The following is an 18288-nucleotide window of genomic DNA, read 5'->3' as shown; positions in this document are numbered from 1 at the left end:
GGGCGCGCCGGTGCCGGCCGCGGTCACACCTGCCCGCCGCTGGCCGCTGCCGTGCCCCCGTATGTGTCACACGCTGTGAGGCAGGCGGTGCAGCCTGAGGTGAACACGGGGGTGTTACCTCACAGCCTGGGTACCTGGCGTCCCCTGGGCCGGGCTGCAGGCGTGAGGAAGCCGGGTGTGAGCCAAGGGGCCCCTTCGGCCTCGTTAGCTCGCAGCACTGTGCTGATTAACATCGGATGCCGAAGCATTTCCCACCTCTCTCCCAGCCAGTGACTGAATGATGGCGTTGCAGAAATTATGGAAAAGCCAGAGCCCCGAGCTATGCAACCCTCCTCCCCGGCAAGGGCTGGGCTGTGGCTGAGGAGCAGCTGGTGCATGAGGATGCCCATGGGCTCCATCACACACCAGGCAGCAGCCAAAACCACCCTGCCAGAATTGAACCTGCAATGCTTAATTATCCAGTGAAGGAGGCTCAGCGACAAGTGACAACTGATGGGCTGGCACGGTGTGAGGGGACCAGCGGGAAGCTGTGTGCCCACCCTGTCCCCTGGGCCAGTCTCGCCTGGGCTCTACTGACCCGTGTGCTATGCTTTTGCTGCTGGCATCCACAACGATCCTGCAGGCAGGAGATTGATTGCAAGCAAATCCCAGCTTTCATTTCCAGTAAATGAAATGTTTTCAGTCTTTTCCAGGTTGGATGTAAACACCTCCAAATCAGAATCTGGAATCAAAACCCACAAAGCCCGTCAGGACTGCTCCACAGATTTATTGAGGTTTATGATTTTTATTGGGGCTTACAATTTTTCAGGCGGCTATGTGATTTCTGGCAAGACATAACTCCTGGTCTTTGAGTACGTGAAAGGGCTGCCCTACTGCTGCCTGTTCCTTCTCCTCCCTTTGGGGCTCTGGGCCCTCTTGGCTCCCAGAGCAGCAGTGCCAGCAGCTCAGGACAGAGCTTACCTACCTGCCTCTGCCCAGACCCTGATGTGGCCTCTCTGGTTTCTGGAGAATTAGGTCTGGATTCTCTCTCTGAATCCAGCTGTTCTGCGCTGTTTCTGCCAGGTGGAACAGCACTAACAGAATGATCAGCCATCTCTCTGAAGCCACCGTGAGTCCCCTTTCAAGCAATAAAATGCCTTCATGCACCAAACCCAGGGCTGGCAGTTGAGCAGGGCTACTTGCAGCCCAAGAGCCAAATGTCAGCTGGGGCGCAGGGAAAGAGGAGTTTTGCCCCGGTTGCAGCCTAACAGCGATGCCAATGCGGCAGGGTGCCCGCGCACCAGCCTCATGACAGCCCCAGGCGGTTTGGGAAGTCTTGCTGAAATGCTTAGTCTATAGTCGAAGAGAGGAGTGCTGCTGCATCCGCAGGCAATACCAGCCTAATCCCGCCGTCTGAAACCACTTGCACATCAAAGAGATTAGAAAACACGCTCTGCATGTATTATCTTTCACATTTTGAGTTCTTCCGTTTGATCTGATGGGGTGGAGGGTTTTTTCCAAAGGTATTGGAGAAGATGGGTGTGAGAGAGTAATTTAGGGCTGGGAGTAATTTTTCATCAGTGTACTTAAAGACAATCACAGCACTAGGAGGGAGGCCTAATTGTGGAGTTGTGTAATTAGTTTTTATGTCACTGCAATTATTCTGTTGGCTACATATAAAGAACATGGCAAAATGCAGCACTTAATTTTAAATCAAGACTTGATTCTCTTTTAGTAGGTAATTGATGTTGATCACATCACTTAGCAGCGACTATAAAATGTGCTATTTAGATTGTAAAAGGATGGAGAAAAGGACTAAGCAGATAGGTAATTGATGGATCGCGGGCTGCATTGGTGGGAGGCAGCCCTAATCCATCAGACTTCAGTTGTCTTTGTTTGTGGCCACTTCTGGGCATCGTTAGTGGCCCAGAGCATTAATAAGCACAGAGCTGCTGATCCCCGCAGCATCACACACTGCAGTAAACGGCTGCTCTGTCCCTGGACAGCAGCATCAACAGATTCATTTGCATTGAATGCAATTGATTCCTTGTGTTTAAATGCCTTCTTTTAAGGGCAAGCTTTGCTCAAAGCAGCTCAGCCTTGAGCATGGGGTGGGATTCAGGGATGATCTCCCTGGGCAGAGCATCCTGCCCAGGCACACGCTGGGTCCTGCCTGCTCCCCCCTCTCAGGCAGAGACCACCAGGCACTGCCGTCCAGCTCCCACAGGCCGCCTGCAAACTCGGAGCCGCTGGCATCCCCAAATACCTGCTACAGGCACCTCAGTCTTCACTTATCAATAGTGCTGCGCTGCTCAAAAGAGGAAATGAGAAAAGCTGAAGATGCAGAAATGGGTTATTCCCTGCGAAACAGTACTGACATCTTCTCGTCAACAGCTTTGCAAGCTTGACACTTAACTAGGGTAAGGGCCTGGATATGTTGAGCCAGTCCTACACCGAAGCAGCAGGGAAGCAGCAGGGAGAACTTGGTTCCCCCTGGGCAGGCTGGTACAAAACTTGTCCTTGCTCAGGACAAGCCCAGATCAATAGCTTGACACCACAGTATGATTCACTGTCACGATAACGTCGATAAACTTTTCCTTGCCTTTGCAACTGCCCTTAGTTAATTGATTTCAATGATTGCTGCTTCCCAGGCAGGAGCTGGAGGAGAGATGTGAAATCACTGCAGGGATGGTGCTGAGGCCACAGGTGACTCTGGGCCATCAGAAGTCCAAATTTCTGTAAGGAAAAGGCACAAGGGTTTGTGCCTGAGACCACTGCATGCTCAGCTGGAACCAGCTGCCCTCCTCAGGACCATCCACCTTCTCTAGCAGCTCAGCCATGACAATGCATCCTGAACTTGGTCAGAAATGTAGTTGCCCGGCTGGTGCTGAATACCCCCAGACACATAACTGGACATTCAATTTAAGTCCAAAAATAAATAACAAGGTGGTGTTGCTGTGAAGCCACACAGCGCTGTGCCTCACCAGTTAACTCTTCGGTTTTGGTGGTTTTTTCAAGTATCTGCAAGTAGTTTGGGTTGGAGGAAGACACAGAGGAAAGCCATAAGATGCTGTTCAATGCAGAGCGAAGCTGACAGGCACTGGGGACCTTCCCGTCCCCACCATGCCAGGGCTCTCCCAGATCACCTTGCCGTGTTCACAGGGCTTCTGCACCAGGCTGCTGCCTTCAGGAGGCTTTGATTGTCTTTTTCCCCCGGGAGGGTGCCAGGACTGTGTGGCATGAATGGTGGTGTTCTCCCAGATAATAAGCAAACTCTACAGGCTGCAGGAGACTCATTAGGTCAAGTTTCCAGGTGGCAGGTCCAGGCTTTCCACTCAATGCTTGCACCAAAATAGATGAATTTGTGGCCACTCAGTCACTAGGAAGACTCTCCTACCAGGATTGTTTCTGAAACACTTCTCCCCTCCAGCCTTTCCTTCCCCTCAACCTTTTCTGTCATGCCATAGCTCCAAAAGATTAAATGAAATTCAGGCTCCAGCGGGTGTAATTGTTTAACAATCTGCAGCTTCGGCGCCGTGCTGCATTGCCTCCCAGCCTGCCCCAGCCAGCCTCGCTGCTGCCAGAGAGCTGGCAGCAGCCACTTTCCACACTGAAATGATGAAACACATCTTTACAACCGAAGAAGTGAGTCATGACCCAGCCTGAGTTCAGAGCAGATGATTTTTGCAGTGCACATGCATCCAGAGAAGACAGAGGTGAACACTGGGCATGAGGTGGGATGGCATCGCAGCTGCAGTGTTACCCCACTTGCTTTTAAAGATGCTTTCTCATCCATTTTATGTGCTGGGACATGGGGGCTTTTGCAGGACCAGGTCTGCCACATCAGCATCAGCCTCTCTGAAGGATCAGATAGATCCTGCTTGCAGCCTCTCATCACCACCAACCCAAATACTATTTCATTTGCCATCCAAAAAAAAGAAAAAAAAAAAAAAAAAAAAAGACAAGATTCATCCATGGGCTCCCTCAAAGGCTCGGGAGCAGTAAGTGGGATGTGATGAGCCAAGGGGCTGTCCCTGCTCACGGAGAGGCTCTGCCAGCGGGGCCAGGGGTGAAGCATGAGGGTTTCCAGGTGAGCTGCTGCCCATGCATGATGGCACAGCTCAGGGTCAGGATCCTGGCAGGTATCAATCCCCGATGACCCTTCTCCCTTTGAAACACATCCACAGGACAGCTCAGCCCTTGTGGGAGCCTGGCAGCTTCACTTGGGGGAGCAAGGGCAGGCTCTCCCTCATTTCAAGAGCCCAGCAATGCCAGATGACTCCAGCATTTCATTACAGGTTATTAACAACATCATTCATCACAGCCAAGTGGTTTGCCACATGCAGGCTTCCCACCGGGCTTCCCTCACTCACTCCCGTTTGATATCAGATTTGGATTAAATTAGATAAGGTGGCAACAGTGATCAATTCAAAGCTGCTTTCCTACAAAGCCATGCACAAATGATTTAGAAGCAGAGGGGAGCATAAAGCCCATAGCAAGAGCAGAGGGACCCAGCAAGTACATAAGCAATGTGAAGGGAACGTCAAGTTTTTAGTGCTGCCAGCTCAGCTGGGACCACAAGGGCAGCAGCATCCCCATGGACCCTTTCTAGAGTCAGTCACCTCTAATGACCTGAGCTGGAGCCTTTCCAGGAGTCCAAGCAGGGGTTTAGGTAAGAATAAAGTCACCAGCATGGGATGCCAGAGGGGGACTATGCAGACAGTGCCAGGGCAGCTCCATCCCCTGCCTCCTCCCCAGGGACACGGGGGCCCTAGGACCAGACTTGCAGTCCACATTATCCCCCGGCAGAGCAGCCCGGCCGAGCCAGTCTCCCTTGGCCTGCAGCCACAGTCCTTCCTAGGGCTGAAGGCTTCAGACCCTTGGGAAGCTCCCGGGAAGCACCCATCTCTGCTGCCTCCCCCGGGAGCCACATCCTGTGCTGCCACCTCCTTTTCACCGCATTTGAAGCATCCCCACGCCACAGCACATGGGGGTTTGGGAGCAAGCACAGGGACGATTAATAAAACACTTCCCATAAGGTGGAAACAAGGAGACCATAAATCTCAGTGGTGCCACGTACTTACAGGAGAGGGGATGGTTATGAGCCATTATTCCCTGCAAAAATGGGCTTTAAATCATCATCCATCACCAAAACCCAGCACTGAATGCTCTGAAGTTGTTTAGCAAAGCCTTTGCAGCTCCTTTCCACCATGGCGCAAGTGACCACGATGCTCATTACCTGGAGATATTTATTGCGCCTCAGCACTCACATTCTGCTGCTGCTGACGATACCTACTGGCATCTGGGAAGAAAACAGCCTGTAAAATACCGACAAGACCTTTTTTTTTTTTAAAGGTCTCAGGTCCATAGCCCGTAATGACCAGGCTGCAGTCTTTGGGAAAACAGCTGGGTCCCACCATGGCAGGGCACAGGGTGCTCTGCAGCAAGGACCCACTGCCCCATCCGCCCCAGCAGCACGGCGGGGGAACAGAAAGCACTGCTGAGCGGCAGCGCAGCACGGTAATTGAAAGTCTTTTTGCTACTGGAAACCCTCAAGGCTGCCAGTCTCTCAGCTGAGCTGCTGCTTACAGACACTTTTTCATTTCTTCTCTGTTTCATCTAAACTTTCGATCGGATTCCTCATCCATCTGAGCTGCAAGGATAAATATAGAAGTAGAGAGGCATTTACAGCCCCTCTCCTGGGCTGGTTTCGTACATAAATAAGCTGTGTTTGCAGCACCCTCCTCTCTGCAGCAGCTGGCCTGGGAGCAGTGGGATCTGCCGAGGACTCGGCAGGGTGAAGCTTTTGGGGAAACTGGGTGACAAAGAACAGTGGGTGCTGCCAGCCATATCCCCAGGTCACCGTGGGGAGAAAACATAAGCAAAAGGGATTGGGCAAGCGAGGGCCCCAGGGATTTCTGTACAGAAGGGAGAGAAAAAGCAACAACTGAAGAGCTGAAAGTGTGGAGCGTGAAGAAAGGCTTTAATTTTCACAAAGTCTCTTAATCCATTAATCACAGGGCAATTTCTATACGGAAACCTCCCTCTTGCTTAATGCCACCTCAAGGTCATCCAAGATGGCAATAACTGTTTGGCACGGGAGCAGGAAGAGCGAGTGGGACAGGCTGCAGCCATGGGCTTGTCTCCAGGGATAAGAGATCAGCCCATAACAGCAACAAGCCAACACAGGGATGAGCAGTGACAAAGAGCACCAGACCCAGCAGCGGGAGAGCCATGGTGGGCAGTGGGGACATTGGTTTCGGCAAGGGAGGATTCCCCGATGCCTGTTGGCTCTCTGAAGGTTGCATGCAAAGGCTAGACAAACCTGCCTGCATGCCCAAAACAGGGCTTTTAGGGGTTTCAAGAGCAGGCTCTAATCCCTTCCCTTCCCCTCCACCACCATGCCCTTCCTCTCTGTTCACACGGCTGTGGCATTCATTCCCTTGCCCCCAAAGAGCTGGCGTGTGTGAAAATCATCCTGGATACAGAGGGAAGCACTAGCAGGACAGCAGGTGAGCCCCCAGCCCCACACCATGGAGTAGAAGGCCCTGGACACCTTTGAGATGCCATCTGGAAGGCTTCGACCTGGGCTCCAGCCCTGAAAAGCCATTGGGGTTCTCTGCAGCACCTTTCTGCTGGGCACTGGGGCCCTCCACCGTGGTCACGAGCCTGGGAACCATCTGGCTAATGGGTGGGGGTTGCTGCAGAGGGATCGAGGCAGAGAACAGAGCTGCTTGGGCCAACAGATTGAGAGCTGCACAGAACAAGCCAACACCCTGGGGGTCCTGAGCTGCTGCCTACAACGAGCATCACCCTGTGCATTACAAGCAAGGGTTCCCCTCTGTCTGACAGGGGTCTGGTTTAAGCAGGATGCTCTTCCTGGCCGCCTTCTTGGCAGGACCATGGACTGATCCATCCCCTGATCCTCACGTAATGCTTTTCTCAGGCTTAACCCATTCTGCTTTAATCCCATGTGCAAGTTTACCAGCAACGCTAGTTTCATCTCCAGACATTGCATCAGGCCAGCTGAGGTCTCCTTCTTTTCCATGATGGTCCTACAGATCTCAGACTTTCCTGTCATCTGGCAGATGAACATAGTATCGACAAATCCAACTGCCTTCCTGAAGCTGTTACCTGCTTTCCCTATGGGAGAAAAATAGGAAAAATTAGCATGCGGCTTCTTCCTTAAGAAATCAATGCAATCTCAACTCACTGTGAAGTTCCCTGACTGCTGCACTGGTAAAAACTAATCCTCAGAGGAGAAAGAGTGGAGGGAAAAAAAAAAAAGGAAGAAAAATTAATTCCAGTGACTAGACAAGTCTAAAATGTTGCAGAGGGCTAAACTCCTGCTAGTGCTGGAGCTTGTTTGGAAGTCCCAGAACAGAGAGGGCTGTGGAGTCCAGCTGTTTATCACCCAGCTAAGAATCAGCTGTAATTGTTAATTCTAATTAAAGCGATTGGGGGGGGGGGGGGGGGGGGGGAATGTAATCAAGAGTTTCCTTTAAAAAAAAAAAAGACATTTCAGCTAAATTAAAAATTTTGTTTTTTAAAAAAGGGGGATAAATGTTGAAAATTTTGAAACAACCCATTTCAGCATTTTCAAGATGAAAAGGGATATATTTTTGTGGTGAAATGCATCATCAATTCAAGTGTGTTTTATCTTACAGTCTGAAGAGCAAAAACGATTTTCAAATCAAAGCAAAAATGATGTTTTTAGGCTTTTTCTTTAAAAGAGCCTATCTGGGGGTTTCTGTCCTAATTAAAAGTGGTTTTTTTCCCTTTTTTTTTTAAATGGAATAAGCTGTTTCTAGTTAGCTCTACTTTAAAATGCTGGGCTGGTGCTTTTCTTGGTGTGGCCACTCATCTCTACTCACCACCTGACCCCAGGATACACAGGTCATTCTTATACCTTCCTGCTCCTGGTGCCAGTACTGCCTAAAATCCCCTTGGGGCTCAAGTCAAGCTTTACAAGACCTCACAGAATTAAACCAGCACCAGATAAATGGCACTCAGTATAGCTGGGTTTTATTGTCATAGTATGATTTGGAGTAGAGCTCCAGAACAGCTTACTTGCGTGCTCAGGTCGCTGCAGTGCAAGCCCACCTCCAGCTCTCCTCTGCGTCCTTAATTGTGTACCTGGCCACTTGTCCCACAGACCTTCCTTGCTGAAAAGGGACGTGGTGGGCCACTGAAAGGAGGAAGATCTGCTTTGGTTAGCCTTGCTGCATAAATAAATTCCTAAGGTGAACCTCCAGTGGTGGTGGGGGGGCTGGGGAGCAAGTTGCAATGCCCCCACTCAGGGGCAGGGCAGCTACTTTACCATTTGTACATTTGCAACTCAGACCCTGCAGCTTGATGCCGTGAGGTCTGCCACAGATCCCAGAGGTGGGCTGTATCCCGGGGGATCCCCCTCCGTAGGGTTAGCAGATGACATTTATCAGGCTGCGAGAGTGGCTTAGGATCTGTTAGATGAAAGGCACTGAGTAACAGGGATTGCAGTTTGCAATCTGTCTTCTTGGTGGGAGCACTGAAAAAGGGAGAGAAATAAAAAGATGGGGGTTGAATAGGAGCTGTAAGGGGAAGGGGATGCCAGGGAGGAAGACTCAGCCAGGGAGGAGCTCAGCAGGAGGACAGGAGGGATGGGAGGGGAAGGGAGCAGAGCTCCAGGGCTCTGCCAGAGACAAAATGGGAAAAGAAACTGCTCTGCAGCAGTTTCAACCGAGAACAGAGGGGAATTGCACAGGCTCCTCATGCTGCCTCAGTACATTTTGAACAACAGAAAGACCTGGGCTCTGGCAGTGAGATGAAACCCAGGCAGGCCTGGGGGGAGGCAGCTGGGGAGAGGGGCTGCAGGCAGGGAGGGGAGGCAGGGCTCTCCCCGCAGCCAGGCCTGGCCAGATGCGGAGTGGCACATCCACCCCTCTGGCAGGCTGGTTTCGGTTTATATAACCTTTTTTGATTGCTCTTTCCTCTGGGCCAAGGGAGGTTGCTCTCTAGCTCCACAGTGAAGGCAACAGCCTGACCAGCATCTTCCCCATGCTGCTCAAAGGGATGCATCCAGCTACAGCCTCAGAGACAGCTCAGCAACAGATCCTGCCCCACTGCCATCCCCGGGGGAAGGCTGGGGAGAGCTGTCAGCCCTGGAAACCACACAGCCACCGATCCGTTAAGACAGACAAATACTAAGCCCTGGTGGCAGGCTGCAGGGCCCTTGGCCAGGGAGGACGATGCAGTTAGATCACAGCTGCTTCTTGCAGGGAGCAACTGGTGGATGAAGCCTGGAGCACCCGCTCACACGCAGGAACAGCAAGCCTCATGTTAACCCAGCCCGATATCTTCATGTCCCAACACAGGCACTGAATACCAGAGCAGGACAGCTTCCTCCCACTGGGACCCAGGAAGGTCCACAGAGGAGCAGGGTTAGCATGGAGATCAACAGGTTTTGTACTTACCCTCTTGCAACAAGGTGATGGGCACAGCAGGAGGAGTCAGCTGCTGCCTAAGGGGAGCCAAGATGACCCCAGCAGAAATATCATCCTCACCAGCAGGCAGAGTCCCACAAGGTCTGAGCACAGCCAGGTGCTGGTTACAGGCAGCCCCAGGTCCAGTTTGCAGTGACCCAGGTCCAGAGCCCACCCAGGAACAAGAGGAGATGAGGCGGGAGGCATAGCTACAACACAGGTTCAAAGTCCATCTAGAAAACAGAGCCAGCTACCATGTATGTCTGAGGGTCCTTCCAGGAGGCAAGGGGTCCATCCGACAGCGGGGCCAGAGGCAGGGCTGGAGCCAGGCGCTCCCGCAGCATCGCTCACCGCAGGAGTGATGGGCTGGGGGTGGTAGGTGAGGCTGGCTGAGGCCACTGAGGGCTGTTGGTCCCCTGGGGCTGATCCAAGCTGCACAGAACCCTCAGCAAACAGCAATGGCCCAGCTGGTGAGCACAGCCATAGCAGCCTGACCTGGGCAAGGCATTGCCTGCTTTGAGGGCAGCAACAAGGGCTGAAGGGGAGCGCAGACCCGTGTGAGCTGAGACTGTGGCTGATGCCCTCCCCTGAGGTGGTGGGGCAGTGTGTGGGGCTGGAGTTTCCTCACCAGTGGGGACGAGCTGAGCTGTGGCCGCTGGCTGTGGGTCTTGCCATGGGTGGGCAGGCAGCTCAGGGCAGGCTGCAGCCCCATGAGGGCAGGGGTAGTGGTGGGGACACAGAGGTGGTAACGTCCTGCACTTTTTGTGCACCTAACTCAAAATAAGCTTTATCAAAAAAAACAAACCGTATTGAAAAGGAGTGGGTTTTTTCTCTGTTATTATTCTAAAGCTGTAAATTATTGAAAGAGTTATCACTGCTCTCCCAAAAAAATCTTGGGCAAACAAAAGACAGCTCTAAATCTGACAGTGCTTTCCAACAAAATGAGCCCAGCATTTCACTCATGATTTGCCCTTGGCTCCCTTTAGCCATGTCTTAAACTACTTCACCGCTTGGTCTGATTCACCGTGTGTCCTCAGGAGCAGAGGAGGCCCTGTAAGAGCCGGAGGTGTTGCAGGTTAAGATTAAAGCGCTCTGCATGCCATTAACTGTCAAGACTACAACTAGCTTAAACCAGTGCAATTAGCTGGTTCGCAGGTTACAGGAATAACGGCTGCAGCTTTTCATTCTGCATGCCGTGTGCTTAAAGCACAGCCTTGGCATTAAAGGGACGTGATTAAAAGCAAGTGTTGGGGGCTGAGACCCGGTGGAGGAGCTCAGCAGGCAGGGTTAAGTCCACAGCTGCTTCTGGGGTTGGACACCCCATGGTCTCGAAAAGATCTCCCAGCACTGGCCGTTCCGGCTCAGCTTTTAAGTCTGCAATGCCATCTTGTGACGATGGCTGCGAAGTGGAAATGACAGGGTCCCCTCTGTTGAGTCAGATGAAGTGTGGCTCTTGTTCTTACAGAAAGCCCAGAAGCACCCCAGTTTAGCAAGTCAGGGGCTACAAGGTTGCTGTTAATTGAAAAGCCCATATGCTTGCTTTGAGAGAGTGCAAATGATTAATTCAGCTAATGTTTCTCTCTATAGCTATGCAGCTGTTCTTCCTCGGTGTGGGGATGCTCACGCAGGCTGTGACATGTGGGCTGCTCCTCCCCAGCACAGCCAGCCCCTGCCTCATCCCAGGAAGCGCCAGGCTTGCTCTGCCCAGGACAGCCACGGCTGTATGTGGGGAGAGAGGCTGGTGCTGAGCGGTGGAGAGTTCAGTGCTTTCCCAGCTAGTGATGAACCTAGTGAAGGACAGCAGCTCCCTGGCTATGCTCCAGTGCAGAACATCCAGGGCTGATGAAAAGCTGCTACGGTGGAGGGACAAGTAATAGCAAACACAAAGAGCACTTCATGATTTTGTTACTGGAGGCCTTACTGCCTGTGACTGACGGCACATGCCCACAGACAGGGATGGATGATAAGCTCTGTTGAGACCTGGAACAGGCTGCCTAACTGACAGCTCCAGTTTGGAAGCTGTATAACTCATTAGTGCAGCATGGGACCCAAATTAGTATGCCTTGCCTCTTATAATAAGATGTTTTCAGCAGGACCAGGGAGATACTTCAAAAGCTTTTTGAATGCCAAATACCAAAACTCAGCAACTCTCGATGCCAGGACCAGCCTCTCACTTTACAGCACAGATTTCCCTGTGTTCCTGCACAGCCTTCCCCTCTAGTAACTGGGTTTGGAGTACTGCTTCATCTCATGTGGCAAGGGGCAAGGGTGTGTGTGCTCAAATGCTAGCACATTATTTGTGAACTCTGGATGAAAGGTGTCACACTAGGTGAAACACAATGGCTCTGCCACGGCCATCAAGCAAAGCCCCTTTCTGACACCGCTTCCTGGTGAATGTGCTGTCTACATCAGCTGCATCCCTTTGAGGGTATAAGAAAAGGCTTCTGAAACAGGCTGAGCCCAGAAGTGCCGTGCCTGCGGCCCGTGCTGCAGCAGCCTGGCCAGAGACTGCTCTGCAGAGCTGAGCACAACACACTGCGACTGGAAACAGGTCCTTCTGCCTGACCTCCCGCCTGCTTCCAGGCCTGGGGACAGGAGATGTGGGCAGCTGCCTGCAGCAATACCCTAGAAGTGCCCACAGCACTGGCTTGACCGTCCGAGAGCTGGTTTCATCTCCTTAGCTGTGTTGGCCTTCCCTCTCTCCCAGGCCATAGCCGATGTCAGCAAACATCACGTCGTTCTTTGATACTGAGACCTCTGCTTGGGCTGTTTGTCTTGGCTTGGTGGAAGCTAAATTGTCCTTTTCTCCTGAAACTGCTGTGCTGCAGGCTGAAGGGACTGGGATGCTTTTTTTCAAGCCAGATTAGAGATTTAAGTTACCACAAAACAAAAGCACAGCCAGCCTCCAGAAGAGCTCCTCTAGTCCAGACACAGCCTCCCTTGAACTCCCTGCATCCCAACACAGCCCTGCAGCTCGTGTTCAAAGCAACTCAACAGGCTCCAGAAGCCTGTTTAACCCCTGCCGAGTAAATGCTGTTACAGAATAAAGGAAGGATCACGTCTGAGAGATTTTGCTCCCATAAATTAGCAGGATGGGTTAAATTAGGACATGAACTACTGTCTGCTGGCACAGTACACCCACTTGAGGAAACTGCACGGAGCTGTAACGCTTACAAAATGCATGCTGCAAGCCTAGGGTGGGTTGTGTCATAGTGTAACCAATGCCCAAAGCTCCTGCAACAGCAAGAGCAATGCTTTACCATTACCCTCAGCTCCAAAATCCGCCTGTACACAGGAACTCGCTACCTGCCCTTCTCCAGCTCCAGCACTGCACTGTTAGTACCGTGATCCTTCTGCGCTCACCAGACTTTTTTGGCTCAGCAGCACTTGTGTCACAGTGACAGTCGCAGAGCAAAGAGATGCTGTGCAAGGTGGAAGAAACTTCTCTAAATCACTGCAAGACAAGTTCTGCGAGAGCCAGCCCTACCTGCCTCAGCCATGGCCACACATGCCACAGCTGTAATGCCCAGCCCCATGGCAAGGCAGCTCTGCTGCCTTAGCTGGGCTCTGATGGAAAGCACTTTTATAACATTACATTAATAGTCTCTCACAGCTGGGGCCTGGAGAAGGTAGCAGTGTTTGCTCCTGCAAGCACTGCATGATGCCATACAAGCTAATATTCAACACCAGTATTTTTTCCACCCCGGAAGAGAGGTGAAGGAAGAGCCACGCCGCTTTCACCGCCATTTCTTATTTTTGACGAGATTACTGAGTTTATTTTTACGCAGCCCGGCCCCGGGGGGGGCTGTGCCGGGTCTGCCGGGGGAGGCCGAGCCAGGCGCCTGGCCCCGAGGCAGGCCGGGCCGGGAGAGGCCAGGCCGGGCGCCGGGCCCCGATGGAGCCCGGGCCGGGGGAGGCCATGGCGGGCCCCGAGGCAGGCCGCGCTGGGCCCCGAGGCAGGCCGGGCCGGGGGAGGCCATGGCGGGCCCCGAGGCAGGCCGCGCTGGGCCCCGAGGCAGGCCGGGCCGGGGGAGGCCATGGCGGGCCCCGAGGCAGGCCGCGCTGGGCCCCGAGGCAGGCCGGGCCGGGGGAGGCCATGGCGGGCCCCGAGGCAGGCCGGGCCGGGGGAGGCCATGGCGGGCCCCGAGGCAGGCCGCGCTGGGCCCCGAGGCAGGCCGGGCCGGGGGAGGCCATGGCGGGCCCCGAGGCAGGCCGCGCTGGGCCCCGAGGCAGGCCGGGCCGGGGGAGGCCATGGCGGGCCCCGAGGCAGGCCGCGCTGGGCCCCGAGGCAGGCCGGGCCGGGGGAGGCCATGGCGGGCCCCGAGGCAGGCCGCGCTGGGCCCCGAGGCAGGCCGGGCCGGGGGAGGCCATGGCGGGCCCCGAGGCAGGCCGCGCTGCGCCCCGAGGCAGGCCGGGCCGGGGGAGGCCATGGCGGGCCCCGAGGCAGGCCGCGCTGGGCCCCGAGGCAGGCCGGGCCGGGGGAGGCCATGGCGGGCCCCGAAGCAGGCCGCGCTGCGCCCCGAGGCAGGCCGGGCCGGGGGAGGCCATGGCGGGCCCCGAGGCAGGCCGCGCTGCGCCCCGAGGCAGGCCAGGCCGGGGGGGAGGCCGGGCTGGGCGCAGGGCCCGCCCTTGGGGAGCGGCCGCGGCGGGCGGGGCGGGGCCTGCGGAAGCACCTGGGCGGCGCGGCGGGGCTCGGCCTCTCTCGGCGCCCGCAGACATGAGGCGCCGCCGTAGCGCGGGGCCGGGCCGGCCACCATGAGGTGAGGGGAAGCGGTGGGTCTCCCGCCGGGGGTCTGTCCGCCGCCGGGACTCTGCAAACGGGAAACACCGAAACGGGGAAATATTCCCCCTTTTTAAAATCTATTAATTGTTATTAATGGTGGGAAGGCGGGCGCGCCTGGCGGCCCGCGTTGGCTGATAACCTCTGAGGCCCTGGGACTGGAGGGTAATTTGTTCAGGCTGTGCCGTTTAGAAGTAATTTCTCAGCCTATTATTCAGTTTGATTTTTTTTTTCCTCTTCCACAAGCCAGTTCCCAGCTGTTCAGCGCTATTAAAACAGATTTAATTAATTGAATATTTGAAGTGATGCTCCTCCAGTGCTCTCTGCAGGGCTTCCAGCCGACGCGCGGCTCAGGCCGGCGCGGGGGGCAGGGAGGCGCTGCCCGCAGGTGAGGGCCCCTCACCCTGGCGTGGTTCGTGACAAACCCCGAGTGTTGCAGGCGGAACCGGCCAAATGAGGCGCCTTCTTGAGCAGGCGGCCGCTCCGCTGGCATGGCCTGATCCTGCGGGGAGGAGGTGCAAAGGGATGAGCTGCACTTGGGCGCAGGCAGAGCCCAGGGGCCTTTCCAGCTACGGGGGTGAGGTCTCTCCAGGAGCCGATGAGGGGAGACAGGCAAAAAGGCTGTTCGTTCTGCCACACTAACTAAAATAAACGGCCTCTGCAGGCCTGTAAATGGGCTGCGGTGCCAGCCTCTGGTGCTCTGGGTGGAAATAATAACCTGGTTTATCTAGCAAAGCACGCAGTGCTGGAAGCCGCTCTCCTGATGCGAGGCGTTAGCAGTGAGGCCTGCAACGCTGGAGGGGCGGATGGGCCTCTGCTTCCTTCTGTCCTTTAAAAACTCAACGTTGAGTTCTGTTTCATCCAGCGGTAGTCAGCTACCCATTGCTGCTCAGTGCCGGGGATAGTGTTATGCTGCTGGGAGAGAAACAGGCTGCCGAGCCGCGCCTGGCACCGCCTGCGCTGTTCTGGTGCTGGATGGTGCCAGGCTTTGGCAGCACGCTGCATGCTCGAGAGTGGAGTAACTCTTTCTCGGTGGAGTTAGTCCTAGATTGGATGCAGACAATGCACAGTCAGAAAATGTAAAAAAAAAAAAAACAAAAAAAAACTCTGTTGCGGATGTACTGTTTAATATTGTCTCCTTTATATAAAAATGAAAGTCAGCTAACTAACTGGTCAGTGTTAAGTGTTGAATTTGGGGTCTTTAGAGATACTCCTGTTAACTGTATGTTTTTTAATTACAGGCAAATGGTTTGCATGTTTCACTGCAGGTGGGGGCTTGCTGGAGTAGCAGTAGTTGTCAGAAGAAATAAGCTGTTGGTGCTGCTTTGAAGATTCCCATTTTAAAGAGATGGAGAAGATAGAAACTTAGAGTCCACAATTTAAAGGCATCTACTAGAGAAGTACTTGCTTTCAGCACCTGGATGTAGTAACTTGAAACACCAAAGGTGGTTGGGGACAAGGTATAACAAGAATTAAATTTACAATTTGTTAACTTAATCCCCTCTCTCTGCTTGTTTAAAATTATATTTTTATGTGACCTATTTATTAAACTTGTTTATATTTAAACTTGCTCGTTTTGGTTTTCATTATGTCATAAGGCTGTCGGGTACAGCAGGATTTGAAAGTCACGTTGAATTCTTATCTGTGGGCGACTGGAGAGGCAGGAGTAAGGCACTGGGTGCCTGGCATGCCTCCAGCCACACACACACACTCTTCCGTGGCCTCTGCTGCCAGGATAGGTTTCTAACAAGGCTTTGTTTCTTCCAGCACTGAAGGAGATCAGATGTTTAGAAGTTTTTCATAAAGGAAAAAAGGTCTGGAGCGTATCTCTGCAGTGTACAGAGCCAGTACAAGTTTGTAAGGTATCCTTCCCGTGCTTTGGTTCCTGGCCTGAAGGAACTTTCTCCTATCCCTTCCCTGGGCCTGGGGGAAAGTGAAGCCTGCAAAAGGTGGTCAAGTTGAAAAGGCTGTGAAATATGTAAAATAGTTTGAAACTGGTGGGGGGCAGAAAGATGGTTTTAGTGCAGACTTTCGGAGAACCCCATGTCTATGAAATAATCCAAACTTGGGAGTTATTTAGGCTAAAACTTACATTTTCAGTTTTTGAAAAACGCTTCAGTGGTCTTCAGTCATTTTACAATTATCCTATCGTAGCTGCTACTGTAGCTGCAGTGCCATCTATACACAAACTCAGAAGAATGGACATGAGACAGCTGCTATCTGCAGGAGCATAACAGGACAATATAATTAGGTTGCTAGTGGCTGGAGCTTATAAATGTGAGGCTTTTCATAAAACGCTAGCACGTGTCAGGTTAGTTCACAAGATACTGACAGTTTATGTCAAGTAGGTGCTTCTCTCATGCAGTTAGTATAAATGAATTCCAGTGCTGAGTTTTTTTCAGGGCTATTTCTAAATGTCCCTGACACTGCTCCTATTAGCCCTTCTGCCATCTGGGTATTGCTGATCTTTGAATATGCATATGGAAATATTTATTGAAGTACTTGACATTATTGGAAAAAAGTTTTTTCTTAGTTGAAGTCTTTGATGCACATGAATATAATTTTATTGTTTCTATATGGACGAGTTCTACCTGCAAAACTAATAAGCAGGTTTCCTGTGAATTTATGCTGTACCCAGCAATCTGTCTGTTCCCCAACACCTGCCTAGGAGGGGAGTCGTGGGTGCCTTACAGCTGGCTGCCCGCTGCCCTCTGAGGGGGCCTGGGCTTCTGCCTGCTGACTGCCAAAAAGCACCCTCACTGTGATGGGTTGCTGCTGCTGCACCAGGTGTTCCTGAAATCGGCAAAAATCGAGGAATATACGCTCTACCATCAGCCACATAAAGCATGCGCTATATGGACAATAAGTACATGCCGACTGGCTTATTTTCTTGAAAAACTGTTTCTGCGATAAAGCTCTACTACATCCATCTCAGGGCTGAACCCAAGACCTGTAGGCCTGGCTGTGCTGTAACAAAAAAGGCAGTAATAGTAAAGGACAGAGAAGGTCTGTTGGCAGCGGTGATTATCCCATCAGAGCTCTTGGGAAAGGCTGCAGAACTCAGCGCATGCCTTACACACCATAAGAGCTCTTCACCCTGTCTCAGGCAGCTGAATGGGTCCCACTTCTTCCCCAAATCCACCAGGCTTTGTGCAGGTACTGAAAAAGAAGAAACACAGGAATGTCACAGAACATTCTCCAGTAATCATCATGAGTACAAGCTCAGAGAACTGGAGTTCTGCATCTTACCACAGCAGCTGTGTTAGCAGGGTAGTGATGGTCAGCACTGTATGGCTCCTTCTGCAGTGCAAATGCAATCAATAAAGTTCAAAACCTTGCCGCCATGTCAGTCCTTGACCGAAGGACAACAAAGCAAATTGAGAGCGCCCACGTGATCCAAGAAGAGCAAAACACTGGCATGGAAAGCAACCCAGGGAAACGGAGCAAGACCTGCTTTTGTACTTGGGAAATGCTAATGTGATTTACAATTCAGTTTATTGACACTGTACGTTTAGCAATTTATATATGACTTTTACTAGGCAAAAGTGCCTGGTTTGCTTTACATTTTGCCAAGACACTTTGCCCTGCTTTTACTGCTCAGCAGTACTGGAGCACAGAAGTATTGTTAGCTTAGATTTATGTGTTTGTTTTTGAACACTTAATTGTTTTTTATCTTGAACTGAATTTCTTGTGTTTGTTCTCTGAGCACTTTCATATTATTTCAACATGTATTTTGTACCAATCCCAGTTTTTTCAAATACCTTCTGTGTTATTGTTTCATTGTGCTCTCCAGACACATATAGAGAAGAAAAATCAGCTTGTGATGCATTCAAAGGGCAGATTTTTCCTTTCCCCTGGAAACTGAATTCAGCTACACACCCTCACCTTTGTAAAGCTGCTGAACACAGCAGCTTCCCAGATGATGGAGAGACCCGTTCTTTCGCCAAAAAAATAAATTAGAAAGAGAGAGATTGACTATGAAAGATTTTCAAATCATAAATAGTATTTGCCCGACTGTACGAGTGCTACTTTGGTCACAAAACCAGGCCGCGCAGGGAGCGCGCAGGG

The 18288-nt window shown here is 52.3% G+C and overlaps 1 long non-coding RNA gene and 1 other non-coding gene across 2 annotated transcripts; both read left to right on the top strand.

The window, feature by feature from the left end:
- The first annotated feature begins 14050 nt into the window (after positions 1-14050).
- Positions 14051-15786, top strand: LOC130154495 (uncharacterized). Its single transcript, XR_008823764.1, has 2 exons — positions 14051-14200; positions 14550-15786. It is a non-coding gene; the product is annotated as an uncharacterized LOC130154495 (long non-coding RNA).
- LOC130154506 (small nucleolar RNA SNORA74) lies at positions 15081-15284 on the top strand. The gene has a single exon (XR_008823769.1). It is a non-coding gene; the product is annotated as a small nucleolar RNA SNORA74 (small nucleolar RNA).
- Positions 15787-18288: the final 2502 nt, after the last annotated feature.

The sequence above is a fragment of the Falco biarmicus genome, chromosome 8 (assembly GCF_023638135.1).
Source record: "Falco biarmicus isolate bFalBia1 chromosome 8, bFalBia1.pri, whole genome shotgun sequence".
NCBI classification, from domain to species: Eukaryota; Metazoa; Chordata; class Aves; order Falconiformes; family Falconidae; genus Falco; species Falco biarmicus.
The sequence above is the reverse complement of the archived record's forward strand: the minus strand, read 5'-3'. Positions and strand labels throughout refer to the sequence as shown.